General features: G+C 37.2%; 1 long non-coding RNA gene across 1 annotated transcript; it reads left to right on the forward strand.

Annotated features, from left to right (window-relative positions):
- The first annotated feature begins 564 nt into the window (after positions 1-564).
- On the forward strand, positions 565-19,855 carry LOC127862935 (uncharacterized). Its single transcript, XR_008040868.1, has 2 exons — positions 565-6,449; positions 19,433-19,855. It is a non-coding gene; the product is annotated as an uncharacterized LOC127862935 (long non-coding RNA).
- The last annotated feature ends 3,417 nt before the right edge of the window (positions 19,856-23,272 follow it).

Genomic DNA, 23,272 nt, shown 5'->3' on the forward strand with positions numbered 1-23,272 from the left:
ATAATGACTTATAGCGGGGATTTCGGTAATTCTACAATCGCCCGCCGAGTACCGAAATCCCCCATATTTACGCCTTAAAGGTCAATATGTCATCGGTATGATTGTTTTTTGGCATCGCATAAATGTTAATGTGCAAATAATCATATTAATATTAATTTTTAAGCACTCTCGACAGCATACGTTGCCTCTAAGCGGGGATTTCGGTAATTATACACAAGAATTTAACTGCGCGCCGGTACCGAATTCCCCGCTGTACAAACCTTCAAGTGTCAAACAAAATCATTATAGTGCTTTCTTATAGTAGAAATCAGTGATACAGACAAAAACGTAACAACAATCTCCCCTTTGGCAACTTCTGTTGAAAAATAATGACTTATAGCGGGGATTTCTGTAATTCTACATTCGCCCGCCGAGTACCGAAATCCCCCATATTTACACCTTAAAGGGTCAATTTGTGATCGGTATGAATGTTTTTGGCATCGCATAAATGGTAATGTTCGCATAAATGTAAATGTGCAAATAATGATATTAATATTAATTATTAAGCATTCTTGACAGCATACGTTGCCTCTTAGCGAGGATTTGGGTAATTCTACACAAGAACATAAACGCGCGCCGGTACCGAAATCCCCGCTCTACAAACCTTCAAGTGTAAAAAAAATCATTATTTTTAGTGCTTTCTTATAGTAGAAATCAGTGATAGAGACAAAAACGTAACAATAATCTCCCCTTTGGTAACTTATGTTGAAAAATAATGACTTATAGCGGGGATTTCTGTAATTCTACTTTCACCCGCCGAGTACCTAAATCCCCCATATTTACGCCTTAAAGGGTCAATATGTCATCGATATGATTGTTTTAATATTAATTTGTAAGCTCTCTTGACAGCATACGTTGCCTCTTAGCGGGAATTTCGGTAATTCTACACAAGAAATTGAACGCGCGCCATTACCGAAATCCCATCTGTACAAACCTTCAAGTGTCAAAAAAATCATTATAGAGCTTTTTATAGTAGAAATCTCCAATTTGGCAACTTCTCTTGAAAAAATTTGACTTATAGCGGGGATTTGGGTAATTCTACATTCGCCCTCCGATTACCAAAATCCCCCATATTTACATCTGAAAGGGTCAATTTTTCATTAGTATTGTTAGGATTTTGGCGCGTCGTCGCACACACGACGTCGCCGCAATCGTTCACGTTTTTATTTGACGTCATATTTATATACTTGTTATTGTACGTTACTTTTTGAAAAGTCAGATAAAGGTACGAACCTACAGAACGCGTAGTTTTCTAATACGATCGCACATTTTGGTGCCGTGAACCGAACACAAACACGAACCTACAAAAGTTATAAGCAACAAGAGACGGACATAGGGCTACGCTTGAAGATTTATTCGTGCAAATAGAAACGGCAAAGGAAAATAACTCATACGAGAATTTGAGTTGTGCTTAGAAATGATCAATGACGTTCTTGCATTGTTAAAGTCTGTTGACGAGAAGATTACAAACACCGTCGACTCAGAAAACATTGCTACGGAGCTCAGAGAAACAGCTGCATACAGTTTTCATCTGAAATTAAAGTTGCACAGATATAAGAATCATTCAGCAAACGCTAAACAATGTTCGAGCGCCCCACCCGCTAGCCTAGAACATGAAGCTGAAAACACTAACCAGTCATCGATACCGCACATACAAGCCCCAGCTGTATAGGAACCGCACATACAAGCCCCAGCTGTACAGAAACCGCGAGAGATGATACAGCAAGTACAGAAACTGCTGCAAATGTCACATCATTTACCAAAAACAACACTACCAACTTTCAACGGTGAATTAATGAGCTGGCCTACGTTTTGGAATTCGTTTTCATCCGCAGTACACAACAACCCCCACTTGCCTGACATACAGAAGTTTTCATACCTGAAATCTCTTATGCAAGACGAAGCTGCCAGAACAATTGATGGATTTACGCTAAGTAACGCCAACTACCAGCAAGCTGTAAATTTACTACAACAGCGGTATGGGCAGATTTAGAAGATCACCGCTGCCTACATGTCCAACTTACTACAGCTGCCGTCACCCGCCGCAAACATCCGAGAGCTTCGTTACTTCTACGATCGTCTGGAAACCAACATCCGAGGTTTAGAGGCACTTGAAGAGGCACAGGATTCCTACGGTAATCTGTTGATTCCTATTATTTAAGAAAGGCTCCCGTCGGAAACCCGCAGAAATCTAGCCCGAGAAAATAAAATCGGAACGTGGACTCTCCCAGATTTGAGGCAAGCTATTTTTCGCGAGATCGGTATTATGGAAGCTGGAAACAGTCAGGAAATCCTCGACACACTATTTCCGACAGCAGCCTTCCATTCAAGTGCCCGGATGAACGGAAATCGACAAAAGCGAACCGATGCCAATGCGCGAATGACGATCAGTGAACGTGAGATTAAGAAGAGACGAACAGAATGTGTATTTTGCGGAAAACAACATAACGGTGACTGTTATTCTGTAAATAGCATTCCCGAGAGGGTTTCTATTGTGAAAAACAAGAAATTGTGTTTTTATTGTTTAAGTTACAGACATTCAGTGAGAGATTGTCCATCGTCACGGAGATGCAGACATTGTGCACGTAAACACCACCCGAATTTGTGCGAGAATACACAGGCAAAGACGCCGTCCCCAGGAAACGGAACAGCCGTTACCATAAGTCATCCGAATGAAAGTATCGAAAGTGCTTGTAACAATGACACCGGTGCTACAGTGCTTCACACCACTGCGAAATCGACCCCCTCTAGCGTGCTGCTGAAAACTGAAAACTGCGGTAGCGCCAGTGTATTCACACGGTTTGTGCTTAGACGCTAACATTTTGATGGATGAAGGAGCACATCGGTCTTTCATCACACATGATATGGCCGATCATCTGCACTTGAAGCGTGAAGGTTCTGACGTCATTAATCAATCCGCGTTTGGAGATCGAGCCCAGAAGACACAGCGACTGGACACATCCAAAGTGCAATTGGTAGCGGGCGAAGATCCCGATACGTGTGTTGATTGTACCCTTCATTGCAAAACCACTGTTCAACTACTTCCGGTCATCTGTTACAGATCTTCCCTATCTCCGGGGCCTTAAGCTTGCACACCCAATTACATCAGAAGCAGACTTGGAGATTAACATTTTGATCGGTGCCGACCATTACTGGGATATTGTTGGTGATGAAATCATCAGAGGCGACGGCCCAACTGCAGTTGGATCTCGTCTTGGTTTCTTATTGTCAGGGCCACTTCCGGAAAGCGCAAATCATGGAACGAGCGTTATGGATGTTATCACTGCACATGTAGCTACAGATGTATCACGCTTCTGGGATATTGAGACGTTAGGCATCAAACCGGAAGACGCAGAACAGGCATGCGCAGTCGACCATATGAAAAGCTACCAAGACACGTGTATAACATTTTCTGGCGGTAAATACACAGCAATATTGCCATGGAACGAGGAACACGCCACTCTACCTACAAATTACGAAATAGCAAGGAAGAGAACCGAAAGTAGCATAAGAAGACCCAGCAACACTTGCCTGTTATAGCAAGATCATAAATGACCAAGAGAGACGCGGATTTATTAAATGGGTCGAAGACGATAGCACATCGGCTCGTATTCACTATATTCCACATCATGGGGTTGAAAAGGACTCTGCTACAACTCCAATGAAAATTGTTTACAATTGTAGTTGTCGACAAGCAACCGGAAGTGCCAGTCTCAATGATTGTTTAATGTCAACGCCACCGGAACTCAATGATCTCACACTGCTACTGATGAAGTTTCGAGTAGGCAAGTACGGTGTTGTCTCTGACATAGAGAAGGCATTCCTCAACGTTATGCTACATGAAGATGATCGTGATGTCACAAGATTCCTTTGGCTGTCGGACCCTACAGACCCATGCCGTCCACTGACGACATACCGTTTCCGAGCTGTTTTATTCGGAGCAACGTGTTCCCCATTTATTCTAAGCGCAACAATTTTGAAGCACTTGACCCTCAACAAAGACAACACAGCGGCGAGCACAATCAGACCTATACGTCGACAACGTCGTTTCAAGTTTCACATCAGAGACTGATGTACTGAAGTACTTCCGCCATGCACGTGATTTGATGGCATCCGACGGCTTTAACCTGAGATCATGGACGTCAAATTCAAGCGCACTGATGACTATGGCAGAAGCTGAAGGTGTCGTAGAAAGGGATGCTGTGATAAAGTTGTTAGGTTTGCTATGGGAACCGGAAATAGACCAGATGTCATTTGTCATGCGCTCCATAAATTCCAAGGAAAAGGCTACTAAGCGTGGAATTTTACAGCAGACGTCGAAGATTTATGTCCCGCTAGGCATGTTAGCCCCAGTCACCATTCGTGCAAAGTTGCTGATTCAGGACCTATGGAAGCGGAAGTATGTGTGGGACACACCAATTCCGGAACGTGAACAAAACGCCTGGCTACACATCGCAGAAGACTTAAATGAAGCTATGACGACATCGTTCCCGAGACAGTATTTTAATGGACAACCCATCGAACATGGTCGATGAAGATTACGTGTGACACGTGTTTGTTGACGCCAGTACACGTGCGTACGGCGCAGTCGCATACCTGAACACATCGTCGAGTTCAGCGTTCGTCTTTGCCAAGAACCGAGTGGCTCCAGTAAATGAATTATCTCTACCGAGGCTGGAATTAATGGCGGCGCTCTTTGGCGCACGTGTCGCCCAGCACGTGATGAAAGCTGTTCTTTGCAAGAGAGTAGTCTGCTGGTTTGACAGTCAGATCACGCTGCATTGGATACATTCTACAAAACAATTAAAACGTTTTGAAAAGAACAGAGTAGAAGAGATCCGGAAGCTCGCCCCAGACGCGGAATGGCGGTATTGTCCGACAGTCGACAATCCGGCGGATCTCCAGACACGTGGCATCTTTGCGTCTCAACTTAAGAAAAGCATTCTTTGGAGAGAAGATCCCCCATGGCTGAATGACACAAGTAAAAGGCCGTCGTTGAATACAGCAGCAATCACGACAGGTTGTTGGAAACAGAAGAAGAAACAGAAGAAGAGGAAAAAGAAGATGATAATAATGATGAAATCGTTTGCGTACAGACCTACAGCTTGATGTCAGCAACTGATTCTCTTTTCATTGTCGATTGCGAAAGATTTAGCAGTTACCGGAAATTAATTCGTACTACTGCTTACGTATACAGATTCGTAAGAAATTGCCGGTCAACACCAGAAACTCGACAACTCGGTTGTATTTCTGTGAATGAAATGAACTTTGCTGAGAAAGCATTGATACGAAGTGTCCAGAACCAGAGCTACAATGACGTAATGACAGAGCTTTAAAATAACAACATATGACAGTCGATCATTAAGCAATTACGTCTATATATTGACGATGATGGATGCGTTCGCTGTGGCGGGAGGATTCACAACGCACGAATACCTGCAGATACAAGATTCCCGTATCTCCTGCCTACACGTAGTCATTGATCATTACAGACGCTCATTGCTGCCAGTTACATGCCGGCGTTTTGCAGACAGTAACTCACATACGACAAAAATACTGGATACCTTCAATTCGCCAGCGAGTCAAGGGTATTTTAAGGAAATGTACTACGTGCTTGAAGATCAACAGCAGACCCTACAGAGTGCCTACCTCTCCTCCACTTCCGAAAGACAGAGTTTCTGACGAGGCACCGTTCCTTGTTACCGGCGTAGACTTTACGGGCGCCCTTCGCGTCAGAGAGAAAACAGGTATACAGAAGGTGTACATTTGCCCATTTACCTGCACCAGTACCCGAGCCGTGCACCTTGAAGTTGTTCCCGACTTATCAGAAGAAACATTCATGCTGGCATTTAGACGGTTTGTCAGCCGACGATCCGTACCGAAGATCATGATGTCAGACAATGCGACCACCTTCCGAGCTGCGGCAAGTCACATTCGCCGATTAACACACAACACTCAGGCGTGTCTTGCAGTACAGGGCACAGAATGGAAGTTAATACCGCAACGCGCACCTTGGTATGGTGGTTGGTGGAAACGGATAATAGGCATCACGAAGAAGACCATAAAGAAAGTACTTGGTAATGCTTCAGTAGACTTACATACACTGCAGACCGCCGTCGTCAATTATCTATGATAGACCGCTGACATTCGTTTCAACATCACGTGAAGATCCAGAGCCGCTTACACCCGCTCATCTGTTGTACGGCAAGCGGATGACGTCACTGCCTACATACGACACTCCCGATACAGACGATGTTATTGGGCGCAATCATACCAGAGATAACGCAGCACGGCGTTATGACCAACACAGACGAGTCATCGACCAATACTGGGCGTGCTGGAAACGTGAATACTTGACGTCACTACGCAAGCACCATAAGACGGGAGGGACTACCGAGCAGACTATACGAGTAGGTGATGTTATCATTGTACATGACGATTTCTCGCCGAGAGAATTTCGGTAATTGTACATTCGCCCGCCGAGTACCGAAATCCCCCATGTTTACGCCTCAAAGGGTAAAAATGATTTCATGGTAACAGTTGCTAAAAGTGTCTTCTGTTGATTAAATGAACCTTTCCCGAGTATTGTTACTATTTAAATAAGTATTTATATGATCGCTTTGGCATAATATAGTAGTGACACCTAGCGGTATTGTTTAAATGTAGAATTACCGAGATCCCCGTTTTGACTCGTGCTTTCATGGATTCGATGCAAAAATTTACTTTTTGTTAAAAAAAAAGCAAACTTTCAACTGTCCTATAACTTCGTACATAATCCTAATTATGATCATTTATCGGAGTAACGGTGATTTGGATATCCGAGCGAGCGCACCTTTAAAACGTTGTTGCATGGATCGGGTATTGTTCACAATACACGTGTGTATCAGCACCCTACTGTGGTCCCGGTGGGGTGCTCGTTATCAACTGCATCAATACACCGGTAAGCAACCAGTGAACTGTGAGAATGTGTGTTTCATTAATTCGCTTCAGGGTTAGCTATCATCAGTTTTTACGAAAGCACGTCAATTGAAATTGTAAAATAGCGAGGCTGGTATCATATGAAAGAAGAACTATCATGCATTTTTTATGTGTTAAGGTGTGTCACAAAATTTCCCTTACTGCCGATGTCGACTATAATTTCGGTATAAACATGCGAATACATTAACCTATATATGTTCTTGTCGGTATGCTATTGGACATATTGTATATCAAATGTTCATTTTTAGCTCACCTGAGCACAACGTGCTCATGATGAGCTTTTGTGATCGCCTTTTGCCCGTCGTCCGTCGTCAACATTTGCCTTGTGAACACACCAGAGGCCACATTTATTGTCTGATCTTCATGAAACTTGGTCAGAACATTTGTCCCATTGATACCTCGACTGAGTTCGAAACTGGGTCATGCTGGGTCAAAAACTAGGTCACTAGGTCAAAAAAAGAAAAACCTTGTGAACACTGTTGAAGTTACATTTGATGCCCAATCTTCATGTAACTTTGTCAAAATGTTTGTCTAAATGATATGTTGGTTGAGTTCAAAAATGGTTCCGGTCCGTTGAAAAACATGGCCGCCAGGGGGCGAGACAGTATTCCTTATATGGTTATAGAGAAACCTTGTGAACACTCTAGAAGTCACAATTTTTGCCCAATCATCATGAAACTTGGTCAAAACATTGGTTTCATCAGGGACCTATACAAACAAAGGGATGAGACACTCACTGAACCGAAGAACAAGCTAACGCGTTGTTACGCAAAAGGGAAACGAGACTTGCGACCCAACGAGACTTCGCGCTTCGAGGCAAATTTTCACAGCCGCCATTTTGACAAAGCGAGACCGTGACAAAGCAATTGGGAAAGAATAAGAGTACAAATTAACCAAGTGTTGCCAACACAGAAGTATTCATTTCACAGGTTTGTTGAGTTTGATACATCTTATTTGTTTGTAAAGGTCCCTGGTTTCATTGATATCTCGGAGGAGTTCAAAAATGGTCAAGATCGGTGAAAATACATGGCCGCCAGGGGGCGGGGCAGTTTTCTGTATATGTCTATAGTGAAAACATGTGAACACTCTAGAAATCACATTTTTAGTCCAATCTTCATGAAAGTTGGTCAGAACATGTGTTTTCTGGATATGACGGTTGAGTTCGAAAATGGTTCGGATCGGTAAAAAAGCATGGCCGCCAGGGGGGGGGGGGGGTCATTTTCCTTATATTTATTTAGTAAAAAAGCTTGTGAACACTCTAGAAGTCACATTTTTTGCCTAATCATCATTTTTTTTTCTTAACATCAATTTTATAGATATCTCGAACGAGTCCGAAAATGGTCATGATTGGTGGAAAAACATGGCCGCCAGGGGGTGGGGCAGTTTTCTCTATATGTATATAGTGAAAACATGTGAACAGTCTAGTTGTGATAAGCCATAATGTTAAAGAAAGATAACCTGTACATACTTTCTGTACATACTTTCTAATAGTTAACTCCCTTGTTTAACCTGCCGACTCATTTAGTTCACCTTTGAAATTTGTTAAACCCCTTGGTTTCAAAACACTTATAGGGTAAATACTTCAAATTGCATATTTTTCTAGTATAATGACATGTTTGGCTATGTTGTCATTTCTTGTGTAAATCTGTACTTATTGTTTTGTCACATTGGTTATCAGTTTGTAGCAAATTAATCTATAATGGGAACTATTACTGATAAGCCATCTTTGAGAAAACCCCTACAGAGTTCCACAGAGTTAAAGGACAAGGGTAAGGCAGCATTTTCACCTAACACCTTATCATGAAGGGAGAAATCCATAATTAATTGACCTTTTCGACATTATTTTAAGGGAGACAACTCTGAGTGGATTTAGTGAGGTCGGGGGGGGGGGGGGGGGGGGGGGGGTACTCGATAAACTACTGCAGTGCGTCTGCATACAGTTCTATGTTGAAGCAATTATAATTTCCCAATAATTTGCAGATATAACTTATAAGGTATGATATTTTTTGGTAATTTTTTATTAGCTTAGTATCTTTGATATAATTGTCGTTCATGTTAATGCTTTATTTCGATTTCATTGTGTTTAAAATAGGTAAAAACAAAACATGCTAAAGCGGGTGGGGTATGGAAAAATATCTTATTTGTTAAGTTTGGGCAAATTAGAAGTTTGATGGCATTTGGTAAAATACTTTTCTTTAAAAAGAAAAATTATTTTAAAACAGATAACTTTGCTGTATTTAAATGTTATTGAATGGTTTATTGTTATAACTTCTAGAAACTTTTTTTTCAGGAATATCACACTTCACAGTGTCAACAGAAACTGGGATACTGTACTGAGTATCTAATGCTGCATGAAGATCAAGATTTCTTCACCTGGAATTTTATTAACACTTGCAATAAATATTATACATCACCACAGTTACATAACTATGTTTTTTGACAAAATAAAATAAAGATACTTCAGATGTGTGTCTACTTCATACCCTTACATTAAAAAATATCCTACACATTCAGAAATATAATAAAATGGATGGTGGTTTAAGTTGCTACACATCCAATGTTGTCATGTAATCATTTAATATAACATGTGATGTGTTGTTACTTGACATGACTATTAACACTGCTAAGAAAACATTTACTTTGAATCAAAATTAGTGTCCCTGGTCAAATGTCCATTGGCTTAATATCTATATGGGTGAAACTTTCACCTGCATCACAGTCATCCTTAATTGGTTGTGTGTTAAGCTATCCCAATTAACTACCAGTCATGGCAGATTTGTTCAAAAGAAGACAAGTATCAATGTTTGAAGAATTGTTATTGCTTTTACAGTCTTGACGCTAACCCCTAGCCCGACAGCCCGGGGCTAGTGATATGTATTAAATTTGGGCTATTAAAGTTTCCAGATTCATATAGTCGGGCTAGTGGGTATTTTAATCTGTTCTATTAAAGCATAAAGATTCAGGCTGCAGTTAGTTGTTAAAAAATGCTAAAGTGAAGACTGCTTGTATATGCTGGTTAGTCTGAGACATTCCAACAAGTAATAACTGTGACAGTTCAAATATTTGCTCATTAAAGTGTGTGTATGTGCAGGAGCTTGTGTGTGTGTTTGGTACAAGCTCATCTCAAAAACTGATTCGCTATTTAGTTTTTAACCTAATAGAAGTAAAACCGGACTGTAAAATGAATACTATCATTGTAAAGATTTTGTTGTTGGGATGAAATATTATAAATTGTAATCCCTATGATTAACACAGAAAACATTCAGAAAACATTAACCGAACGCCTATTCTGTTGGTGTAGCAGAGCCAAAAGACCTGGAAGTATAGATGGTTAATGGATGATGTTCCTTATGATAGTACTAGTAGGTACCAGTCTTTTTGAATACATCTGATAGTATATTTAATTTTTTTCATTAATAAAATGGGTTAAACTAAGTAATCCTGCTCAGTGGTTGAATCTTCAGGAAATGTTAACATAAGCACATAGTTACAATGTATTTGATACATGTATGCCGGTGACCCTCAACTGCAATTTTGGTTACTGACAGGGTAGCCTAACGTGTAATTATTTCTAAGAGATGAACCCGAGTTGAGGCTTAAACTTACCAACCCATGAGTGAGTCAGAGATCAGCACTCTACCGGTTTAACTGGCCGGGGTAAGCTTGGAATCGGGGACTTACTTTTGCTTAATTATGATCTTAAATAATATTATAGTTGTCAACAATAGATTTTTATGTATTTTAAAAGCGCAACACGTTGGGCTTGCAACAGAAGTAATAAAAATATATAGATTATTATACAATTTACAAATTTAACAATAAAGTAGTCTTATGTTTACTGAAATGTGCAAATACCAATTGGTTTTTATTTCTAAAAATTTAGAAAAATGAGCTAATATAATAAAAATGTTTATTTTTAATTAGTGGGTGGGTTTAAATTAACTTGCACTCAAAAATTATAATAGTCTGTTTTAATTTCTGACATTTCAGCACACAGTACAGAAACATGAGTAAGGTATATGATCTTGTTATTTTTGTCAGTACCGGTAGTTAATTACGGAGCCGTTAATTACAATGATACTGAACTATTAATGAGCAGATGGTCGTTGAACGTTATAATAAAAATAATGATTGTTTTTATTAGTAATAAATCGGCAATTTATCGCTTTTATTCTATTTATAAAGTCAAAATATCGGATAAGTAAGGTGTCTGCTGTAGAGCGAATACTGTCAGAACCCCCCCGAACCCTTGATCTCGCGTTATCTCGGCAGTCTCGTTACGCGTGATTTAACAATGTCGAAATCGTGAATTGCTTGGCAATAAAGCACTGGGGAGCAGAGTAATTTGATATCTGCTTGTGACCAGCCAGCACTGTGTGTGAAGATTATAACTGATAAGAAAGATGAAATGTGCTGTTTAGTGTTTTAATTTTCTGAGATCATGATATTATTTATTTGCAAATAATCTGATGAGAATTAAACAAATTACATGTTAAAGGATAATCTACTTGCACAAAATTTTGAATTATTCACTATAATTATATTCTTAAGAAAGTAATCAGGTCATAATTCTTTTTATTTTGTAAATTACAATTCAGCTACATACGAATTAATAATCAATAACAGAATACATATTTGCAGTTTTAGAATATGATAATTGTATGCAAATGTATTTATGAATAAAGCATAAAATTTGAATCTGACTGAAAAATAACAGTCTTAATTAATTGATAAAGAGACTTTAAAAGGAATCACTTTTCCAGTTTATATTTATATTTTACTGAAAACATAGATATATGAGTTGATTTTACTGAAAACATAGATATGAATAGACATGGATATGAATAATCTCCTTACTCAATATTGGATTGTAATGAGTTTACAGTATATAATGTTACTATTCCCTTCTGTTATATGATACAATATGTACAGAAAAGGTATAAAAATGGTAAATATAACCGATCTAATATTCATAACAATGACGGTTTGAGAAAATACACCTTCTTTTATATAAGAGTAATAGTTTAAACAGGCTTCTTTTTACATTCATTAAGGTATTTGCTGTATTTGTTCATTTTTAACGATGCTTTGATTCTTTAGACTTGGCTTGTACTCTCGTCCTTAATTCTCTGTCATTGTTCTTCATGTTTCTAGTTCTTAGAATAAAAGTTAGTTATTTTCGTGAAAGCTGCTTTGGTTTTCACTTATAGATTAATTCTGTGAGTGTATTCATGCGTATCTGACTGGACGCCTTTAGTTAATTGAATTACAACCAATCAGTGGTGTCATCCTGACCGGAAATAAGCGTTCTTTAATTAGACTCGATAAATATTTCCGTATTACATAAGTGCTCACAAAGTTACATAACTCGTAACCGTCCCGTTACCGGTTCACTTGCGTTAGCGAACGAGACCGCACTACCACAGTTGTTTAAAGTGAAACATTGTGAATACTTTGAGTCACATTTTTAGTTCAATCTGAATGACACATGGTGACAATCTTTATGAGCATAATATTTTTTTGCTCATGGTAAACTTTTGTGATCACCTTTTGTCAATTGTCTGTCTTCCGTTGTGCGTCATGAATATTTGCCTTGTTAACACTGTAGAGGCCACATTTATTTTTGGATCTTCATGAAACTTTGTAAGAAGATTGGTCCCAATAATATCTTGGACAAGTTCAAAAATGGTTCCAGTCTGTTGAAAAACATGGTCGCCAGTAGGCCATTTGTTGTTCATTCTTCATAAAACTTGGTTAGAACATCTGTTCTCTTGATATCTTGGGCTTCAAAGAACAGGTCATATCTTTTTTTCTCAGGTGGGCGACTTTGGACCTTTCAGGCCCTCTTGTTTTGTATTAAAATTAAGACGATGCTTATTTGCCAGAAACCGTGTTTTTTTTTCAAATTCAAAACAAGCAATAATCATACATAATACCAAAATACAAAACTAACAAACTGACAACACAGTAAATTAGTTAGCGTTTAAATAAAAAGGCTCTGATATAATAATAATAATCTCTTTATTTTCTGAAGTTAACTCATTAAGACAACACATTGATACAAAGTTATGCAAATAGTTTAACAATGGCAATCTTATTTTCAATGAGGCCTTCAAACAACTATGGTATGTATAATGCAGTTCTGCATTACCATGCGAAACATGTAGTCTTTGACGGACATAAGAGTATTGTAACAGTGTTATAGAAGTGTCATAAAAAACAACTCTATTAAATGACTTCTCTTATATTATTAATTTCTCTTTCATTATTGAAATGGTCTCGAGGAACAATTAGTTATTTACATAAAGTTTTTAAGAATATCAATTTATTGTTGATTACATGTTCCCATATGCACACACTCTCACGCAGGCACACACACACATACACACACATAAAATTACCATATCTTAATTATTACGACTAATAACAATATCAAGAAGTTAACAAGAACTGCCGCGTACATTATTGTACAAAGTCAGAGTTTACAAACGTGAAATACATTATTTTTAAAAATAGTTTACGATTGACAGAAATTGGCTGATATACACAAATATTAAAATTACAGAAAACAACATTCATGACCCGTGTTCACAATAGAATATGAAATCACACAACTGTTATGACGAATAGCCTGCACCTCCTTCCGAAATAAATAGATTTAAAAAGCAATATGTATATATATGTTTGCAGAATTTAAATCTACAGTAACCATTACGACACTTATGGAGTATTTGACTTTTGAATAGGAAAACAAATTAATAATTTGCGTGAGACTCATTTGGCGCCTCAATAAGGAAATATTTCTTAAGGCTATGGTTCAAAGTGGTGAGACTAAGAGATTATCGAATACTTACCGGTATGTGGTTCCATATTTCCATACCAGAGTAACTAAACGACTTATTTTAAAAGGTTTGAGTGAGGTGTTCTATGCGTCAAATCATTGTTTGATATCGATCTTAAATTGTAATTATTGTTTTTCACAAGTTTTTTCAGGTCGTCGATGTATATGAGCCTTAAATTATGAAGAGATTTGTAAATAATTATACTTGTGAAATATTAACATCTGTTTTCAAAAGAAAGCCATTGCATTTTTGTGATAAATCACAATCATTTATATTTAAATCATTACGAAATATTACTCTTAAAAACCTTTTTTGCAGTTTTGATATTCTGTTTATGTCTCTAGTATTTGCATTCTGCCATGTAACACACCCATAATCAGTAATTGGTGTTACGTATGCATTATAGAACATAATTTTCTTCTTAGGTGTTAGAAAATATTGTATACGCCCGAACAGTGATAATTTCGAAACAAGTTTAGAACAAGTTTTATCAACATGGGCCTTCCAATTTAAATGTTTATCAATATGGATACCTAGAAGTTTTTGGGTTGCTACATGTTTTATTTTTTAGTTATTTACAAACAAATTTAGATCTTCCGAATGTTTTAGTTTTTTGCGTGATCCTATAGTCATGCAAGTAGTTTTATCTGGGCTGATTGCCATATTATTTATCATACATCGATAGAGGTTGTACAATATAATCTTTGCAAAGTTTATTAGGTCCTATTCTGTCTAAGCCACTACTTTTACAAGAATTGAGTTTATCAATTAGTGTAAGAACTTCCAGAGGCGATATATATTCTAATTTGAACTCTCGATTACCCAATTTGTCATCTAAGAAATATTTTAAATATTCAAAAATTTCAGGTTTGAAAACTGTTTTCTTAATTATATGAGATATGTTTACAACGTGCTCGATAAGTTCATTAGCCACAATCTGTTTCCCACTTACATTAACATTGTTTATGTTTTAAGTATTAGGTAAAATTGCACTTTGATTTTCACTATCATTGGATATGCTTTTGATAGATCGCCACAACTGTTTAATATCTTTCTTCTCTTTAACAACATTATTGAAAAACGCTTTCTTATTTTTCATAATTATGGAATTGCATTTGTTTCTCCAAATTGTATACTGATCAAAATTGTTGCAAGCTTTAAATGTATCTCTTTTTAATCTCGCCTGCTTTATTTCATCAGAATACCATCCAGGCTGATGTGCGTTTAACCCGCTTTTAATTGGCGCATGCTGGGATAATACTGTGTTTAATATATTGTATATAGTCCTTAGGGCCAAATTCAGATCATTGGTAGTTTCTATAATATTCATATCATATTGACCTCTATCTTGTAGATAGTGTTTCATCAAAATGTTTAAACGATCTATAAGTTATTAGTCCATGTTCGGATATAGACTTACTTTTAAGTCTACAAAGGAGTGTACACGTGATTGGGTAGTGGTCACTGAGGCCTATTACTGGAACGTTAACTTCTGATACGCAAGATACTAATGTTGTGTATACATGATCAATTATTTTTGATGACGTTTGTGTTACTCTGGTTGGATATTGAACCAGTTACTGAGTCCGAAGTCAAGTACAGTGTTTGCCCATTTTGTATTATTAAATTTATTTGGCGAAGAAAAATTCAATATTAAAATCGCCAATAGCTGACCAATTCATATTAGATGATTCTGCAAATTCCATTTATTTCTCAAAGGAATCTATCCAAGACTGGGGACTGTTTGGGGCACGGTAGATAAAGCATAGAAGATTTGATTTATTATTTTCGATAGCTCCCTGTAGCCAAATAGTTTCAATGACCGAGGATTCAAGATCAAAGTGACGGACATAGCTTATGTTTTTTTTAGATATATGATGAGTCCCCCACCAGCCTTTTTGATCTGTCTTTACGTACAAATATGAAGTCGTTAATAAAGAGATCTGTATCATCAATTGAACCTGTTAAAAACGTTTCACTTAAACCAAATATATCAATAGACCCTGGTTCTATCATTATAGGTTTGAGTTCATCTAATTTCGGAAGAATGTGATGAATATTCAAACTTGCTACATGAATACCTTGTTTGTTGAAAGTAAACACGTTTTTATGAATCAACAATTTATCCTTGAAATTATTATTCGTTTTGAGAGGAGGCATTTTCGACAAATCTACGTTTTTGTTAACATTTAGATACTTATATGAATCATTATTGCAATTACAATACAACGTACATGTATTTTTAGAAACAAAAATAGTGTTATGTTGAATATTATAGTAATAAATAATTTTGTTACATTCATTACATTTGATGTTTAGTTTTTGAAATGGGTTTTCATAAGTAAATAAGTCACAGGTGATATGTCCGTCAGTGTTTTCCTACCATATTCTGTGATTTCGGCAATCTTCTGTCGAGTGGTTTGTTAAACCGCAATGTCTGCACGGTGGCCATCGTCCACGCAGCTGAAAGTTTCTATTACCAAACTGGCGACCGTTGTTCTGGAAACGGCCCCTTATTCCATATGTCGATCCTGTCCACGGTGGCCGAGAGTAACGTGTAGCGGCGACTCTGTGTGTTGATTGTCTCGCGGACGTATGTTTGGATTTCACAATCGGAGTTAACCGTGTTTATTGTCGCAACAGTCTACTCGAACCTTTTGGACACAGGTGTATACCGTCTTTGAAGTAAAACGGACGAATTGTGGTGTTGTCAGCGTAAATGAACGAATGATAGCCAGAGCTCCAGATAAGGATATAGTGTAAAGGGCATTTTACCCCCTGATATTATTGTTAAAGGGTATTTTACTCCGTTGTTTCAGCCATAAAGTGTATTTAGGAATATTGAGGGGGATTTTCCATTTCTCTACATGCGGTCTATTTAAGTTAACTTTAAACTTCATGAACAATTAGATCGCTTAAAATAATTTTAACAATTCTAGAAGCATCATAAAATTTATTTCTGTATTTATTGGCATTTTGTAATATACAGTTGCTTCCTGCAGGAGCCGAGTTCGCTTAAAACCACCTTTTTGAACTTAGAACACATTTTGATTGCAAGGTACTTTTGATTGACTTTCTTTTTATTAAAAGGTTAACTTACACTAAACACTCAACTAGATTATTGGTTAAACCAGTTACGCACTTAAACCGATCACAAATACGTACCAAGATTTGTATTGCGTAATGTTACGTACTGGGCCGATTTTTAAAGCGTTTTTTAATATATTTTTTAATGCGAAAATACGCAGATACGCATCTTATCTGGAGCTCTGAATTGATCGCAGTCAATGAGAACAGCACCCGTTTCCATACACAATTCCTTTATTTCTTCATTTACCGGCCCGATGTCCGTGTCCATTCGCGGACAGAGAGTGCATAAATATACAGTGCACTAGTGACGTAGAGCCTCAACTGTTGAGCGAAGCGTTTCATACACACTGCGTGATGTTCCGGAAGCTGCATCATTACCTCCGACATAAATAACTATTTTGTGTATTTTGATATGTCTTGAGTCAATAGACGAATGTAAATGTCGCTCGATTTCTTACCGGGAAGTGTACGTGCGTCCACATTGCTCTGAAGGCCACGCTTACTTATACCTTTTAGAATCGAGTCTCCGATTAATAACGTTCTATTTTGTTCAAGCAGGGCTTTTTTCCTTCTTTGAGACTGGACGTGGACGGGCATTTTGACATTTTGTCACGGACAATTCACAAATGTAACACGGCCGCGAGTTTTTTTACAAAAAAACGGACATTTTGTGCTCAAAACTGTCAAAAACGGACATTTCATAATTTAAATGAAGTTTCATTTCACCGTTTTTCATCTCGATTTCGCAATGTTTGTTTACTTATCGTTTAAATGGCGTCGTTGTTTCAAACGATTACAAACGTGAATCGTTTAAAAAGTTTAAAACCGCTGCATATTTGTTTATGCGCGGCCGATCAACTTCACCATTATCCAAACAAAATGGCGTCGCGCAACTCGCGGTACTATGCAAAAAAGATTAAAAACACACCAAATAATCCAGATTTATTTAAATTCGGGATAACCCTAAAAAAGCGGAATACTTCTACAGAAGGGTACGTTTTTTACAATGCACTATTACAACGGACATTTAATTACGAGGAAAGTAATTTGAATATTGTTATGCAAATGAAAGCATATGCTTTATGTATTGATAACCAAGAGCGAGACTTGTTATTCTATATCTTATCCGTTTGCAATTATTGTAAATATTGGTTCAAATAAAGTCTAACTGTGATCATTCACATGAAGATGTTCAACAGTTTCATTATTATTATTACTGCATGATCAATCCCTTAGGGCGTACAATAACCTTTTAAATGTTTTTGATAAAGTTAGCCTAGATATTAAGACAAAGCCGTCCCTATTTGATTCTATGATTGTATCTATACTGACATATGGTTGTGAAGTATGGGGTGTTTATAATTATAAACATGTTGATAAATTACATATTAAGTTTTGTAAATATATACTAGGTGTAAAGAAACAAACTCCTACATATGCTGTATATGGTGAACTCGGTCGAGTACCTTTGTCAGTCATTTGTAAGGAAAGAGCAATGAAATTTTGGTTGAAAATCATGAAAAATAATGAATCACCTATATATAGAATGTATAATGACCAATGTAGCAATATAACTATTTCTTGTTGGGCTAGTAGAATAAATTCTATCATAGACCATTTAGGTTTACGGGATATAAGTTTGTTTTTTGATCCCAGTGTGAATTATTATAATTCATTAAAATCAAGAATTAGAGATCAATTTGTTCAAGAGTGGAGTAATAATTTAAATTCAATGGGAAAGTTAGATAGTTATTGTGCATATAAAACTGAATTTTGCTTTGAAAAGTATTTGGATGTTATATCAAATGATAAACTTAGACATCAATTAACTTGTTTAAGATTATGTTCTCATAGTTTAGATATAGAACTAGGAAGGTATAACAATATAGAAAGAAATAATAGATTGTGTAAATTATGAAACCAAAATGCAGTAGAGTCTGAATATCACTTTATGTTATGTTGCTCACGATACAGTTATATAAGATCAAAATTCTTAGGTCAATGTTCATGGCCTACAGTACAAAAATTTAATTCGTTAATGTCAACTTCGAGTAAAAAATGTATGTATAATCTTGCAAAATATGTTAAAGAAGCATTACGTATACGACAAAATACCCTTGATAGTTTACCTGTCTTCTGATCGCTTGTATATATATGTATGTATATCTATGTTATGTTCTGAAATATCTGTCTTACTTATTTGATGTTTGTGATGGTCTGCGCCATAAGTTTTTTTTTGTGTGTTTGTAAATGGCCAAAGGCATATGCTTTGCTGATTGCCAATAACTGAAACTGAAACATTATAATGTTCTGGGAACGATATAATTAAATTAAGATACAGACTATTCCTGAAATCAAAAGTAGTTCTTTCACTCGATGTAGGATATTTCGGATATGTTAAAATTCAGACATCTAAAGATAGTGATATTTATGTGTTGATTTGTTATTGATAGTTTGTAAAAATATGTTTTGTGTTATTTCAGACAACAAGAATGAATGGTGGCAAGTATCCTGGGTCTTTCTGTCAAGAAATAGATGTGAAAATTATTCATTTAATTGAACCTGGAAATAAACCACCACAGCTAACAGAAAACCTTTTAACAATAGGTGTTGTTTTAAAATTTGTGAAATTTGATAATAAGCAGAAGTTGATTTATAACATGTACAAATGATCAAATGTAACTGTTTAACAATTTTAATCGAGATGCTTTATTTTCTGATGTTTGATTTATTTTTCCTTTCATATGATGTACATTTGTGTGTTTCTGGGTTTTTTATAAATAATTCTGAAACATTTATGCAGCATACTGTTACATTATTGTTAACATTATTATATTATGATGGTTATCTGGTTTATCAAGTGGAGCAAATGTTATTTATATAAAAATAAAGCTTATTAAGAGTTATGAAGGTACTTATTGTTAGTTATGTATTAATATACTTCTAAAAGTAATAAAAATATAGTAAATGCCAATATTCATTAATGTAGTAAGGTTCCTTAAATGATTGTTCTTATTAATAAAGTCGGAATAAGCGGCGTAAGCGGCGGTTTTCACACCGCGATAAAGTGGAAACAACTTTTTTTGGGCCAATGAAACCCCTAAATATAGTATCCAACTATCCATACAAGTAAAATATATTTTTTTTACATAATTTAATGAAATTTGCATAATATTTAAGTGTTAAACATGCTTTTACTATACTTATGCATTGATTTATGATTTTCAAAATTTGTACATGTTCGCGACTCGTTTTTCACAATTTTCAGAAGTTCGCGACTATTTTTTTTCACAAATTTTGAACAGTTCGCGACTCATTTTTTCACAAAGTGAGAGGGCCAGTGCCGCTTCACAAAATCAGGAAAAAAAAAGCCCTGGTTCAAGTCTGGGTTTATTCACGAAGTCATTAGTATGTGCGTTTCCGCTTCCTGTAAGTTCGGACGTGTTCTTCGAAATTTCCACTGCGGGCGACGTTATTTCTACATCAAATGATTGGGTCGCGGGAAACGTTATACAATCATTTGATCATTGCGCTGTGACGTCATTGATTTGATGAGTTTCCGGTTTCGATTTCGGTGCTGTTTTAAGCGTATCCGATATTGATTGTAATTTCTTTGTTATTCCTATAGCCACTGATTGGAAATGATTCAATTGTTTACTAGAATTGTTGATTTCATCAATGGCAGTATGAATATCATTGAAATGCGCATGGTATTGCCTCTTGATGCTGCTGATTTCATCTTTTATTTCACCAACACGCAACGTTGTTGCCTGTATATGATTTTAAAAGTTCTCCAATAATTTCTGAAATTGATTTCACCAGTACGTCAATTTTAGTTTCCAATGACTTCATATGGTCAAAGTCAGTTGAAGTTTCAGATTTCCCATCTAGATTTTTCTCATGCCTCGACTTTCGCACATTTTCCACAACTTAAGGCACTAAGTTCTTCACTACGTCCAATTGCCGAACAATCTTGAACATCAGCAACGCCCGAAGAACATTATAGAATTAGGCGTTGTATGGTTGCGTTTACCTCATCACCGGTCGTGCCATGTTTGATCAAGTTCTGTTCACCAAACTTAAGTATTTCCAGTAGATCATCGCGTATAAACGCATTCATATGTGTACCATTCACTAAACAGGAACTTTTTGTGTGGTACAAAGTGATGGTATAGACACCCTGTCGACCAAGTGAAAGCTTGTATTTGGTTTCAATTAAGAATCCCTTTTTGTCATGCACCGGGATATGCCCGATATGTTGACATTTATATTTCAATTGTCTGCATCTGTAATATTCATCAGCAGATGTTTTAAACAATTCATACATTCCCGCATTTAATGTCAATTTCAAACCACCATCTGTTTCACACACAGTAATTTCATCAAGTGTTGTTGAATATAATTTCTTACGAAGTGATTCACTTTTGTTTAAGTCAAAATTTCTCACCTCCGTCACTCAGGTTATTCACACTCTTGTTAGAGATGTCCGGTGGTGACGCTCGGATGGCAATGTCTTCGACACTCATTTTCCGCCTTAATTTCCGTCAAATTTTGAATCAATTGTTAAAAGTTGTTGATTATTGTTTTATCATGAACTGTTTTCCTAAAAAAATTTGCAAAAATTTTGTTAATGTTTATTTATTTTGTATTTTACTAATTTTAAAAGTTGTTATGGCGTTAACAGGACGTGACGTCACTTTATTGTTTATGCCTAAACAGTTTCGTATTACCAACTTGATTAAAGTGCACCGTAATTGTATCGTAATCCTCTGGAAAACGAATCTTATTCAGTTGTATAACACACGCGTTTTTGTTGAGACAGTCGTTGATTTTATTTCGCTGTGCATTGAAACATTCCTTTGTCATTGCGCGGTCTATAGACCCTTTCAGTTATTGCCGGTTTGTAATTATCTCCCTTGAGTGTATCGATTGTAAACGAGATCAGAAATTTTGTTAGAAAATGTGTTTTTTTCAACGATGTGAATGGACTGAAGGATTTCATAAAAAGCACGAAAAGATTTGTACTTACCTAGTTGTTAATAATGTATTATTTTCTAATGAAATTTTGATATTCGGTTTATACTGCTGAGACAGCAGCGGTATTGTTCATCAGAGAACGTGATAGGAAGACTAAATACTGAAAATCCCACAAAACAAAACAACTAAATAATACGGAATCTGGATAGGGCCAAGTTGATTGTCCAGTGTCGACCTTGGAGGTCAACGCACGACATTCTCGCGACATTCTCTCGACGCTCAATACGACGCGCGACAATCATGCGACAATCAATATTTGAGTGTCGCATATCGCGCTGGGTTTTAGAAAAAATATTTCGCAGAAAATCTTGACTGTCGACTGATTTGTCGCGCGTCGTATTGAGCGTCGAGAAAATGTCGCGAGAATGTCGTGTGTCGACCTTCGAGCGCGACACTCGACATTCTCGCGACGCTCAATACGACGCGCGACAATCATGCGACATTCAATATGATATATCGCGAGAATGTCGCCTGTTGACCTAAAAATCACACGACACTCTCTCAACGCTCAATACGATATATCGAGCCAATATCGCGCAATTGTCGCTTGTCGACCTAAAAACCCCTAGGTCGACACACGACATTTTCTCGACGCTCAATACGACGCGCGACAATCATGCGACAATCAATATTTGAGTGTCGCATATCGCGCTGGGTTTTAGACAAAAAAGTCGCAGCAAATCTTGACTGTCGACTGATTTGTCGCGCGTCGTATTGAGCGTCGCGAGAATGCCGTGTGTCGACCTTCGAGCGCGACACTCGACATTCTCGCCACGCTCAATACGACGCACGACAATCATGCAACAGTCAATATGATATATCGCGAGAATGTCGCCTGTCGACCTAAAAATCACACGACATTCTCTCGACGCACGACATTATCTCGACGCTTAACACGATATATCGAGCCAATATCGCGCAATTGTCGCTTGTCGACCTAAAAACCCCTAGGTCGACACACGACATTCTCGCGACGCTCAGTACGATATATCGCGCAATTGTCGCTTGTCGACCGGTGTGGGAGTAATTTTTTCATCTGCAAGCAAGGTGTTATAGAAACTTTTTCAGCTTAATTAAAAATAGCGGCATCAGGTAGCATCAATAACAGCAGCAGCAACAGTAGCAGTAGCAGCAGCAGCAGTAGCAGCATCTGCAGCAGTAGAAGCAGTATCAGTAGTAACAGTATAGTAGTTGTTGTAGTAGTAGTAGCTGCAGTAGAAGCAGTAGCAGCAGCATCAGAAGCAGCAGCAGCAGAAGCAGCAGCAGCGGTAGCAGCAACAGCAGTA

Source organism: Dreissena polymorpha, chromosome 16 (genome assembly GCF_020536995.1).
Source record: "Dreissena polymorpha isolate Duluth1 chromosome 16, UMN_Dpol_1.0, whole genome shotgun sequence".
NCBI lineage: Eukaryota > Metazoa > Mollusca > Bivalvia > Myida > Dreissenidae > Dreissena > Dreissena polymorpha.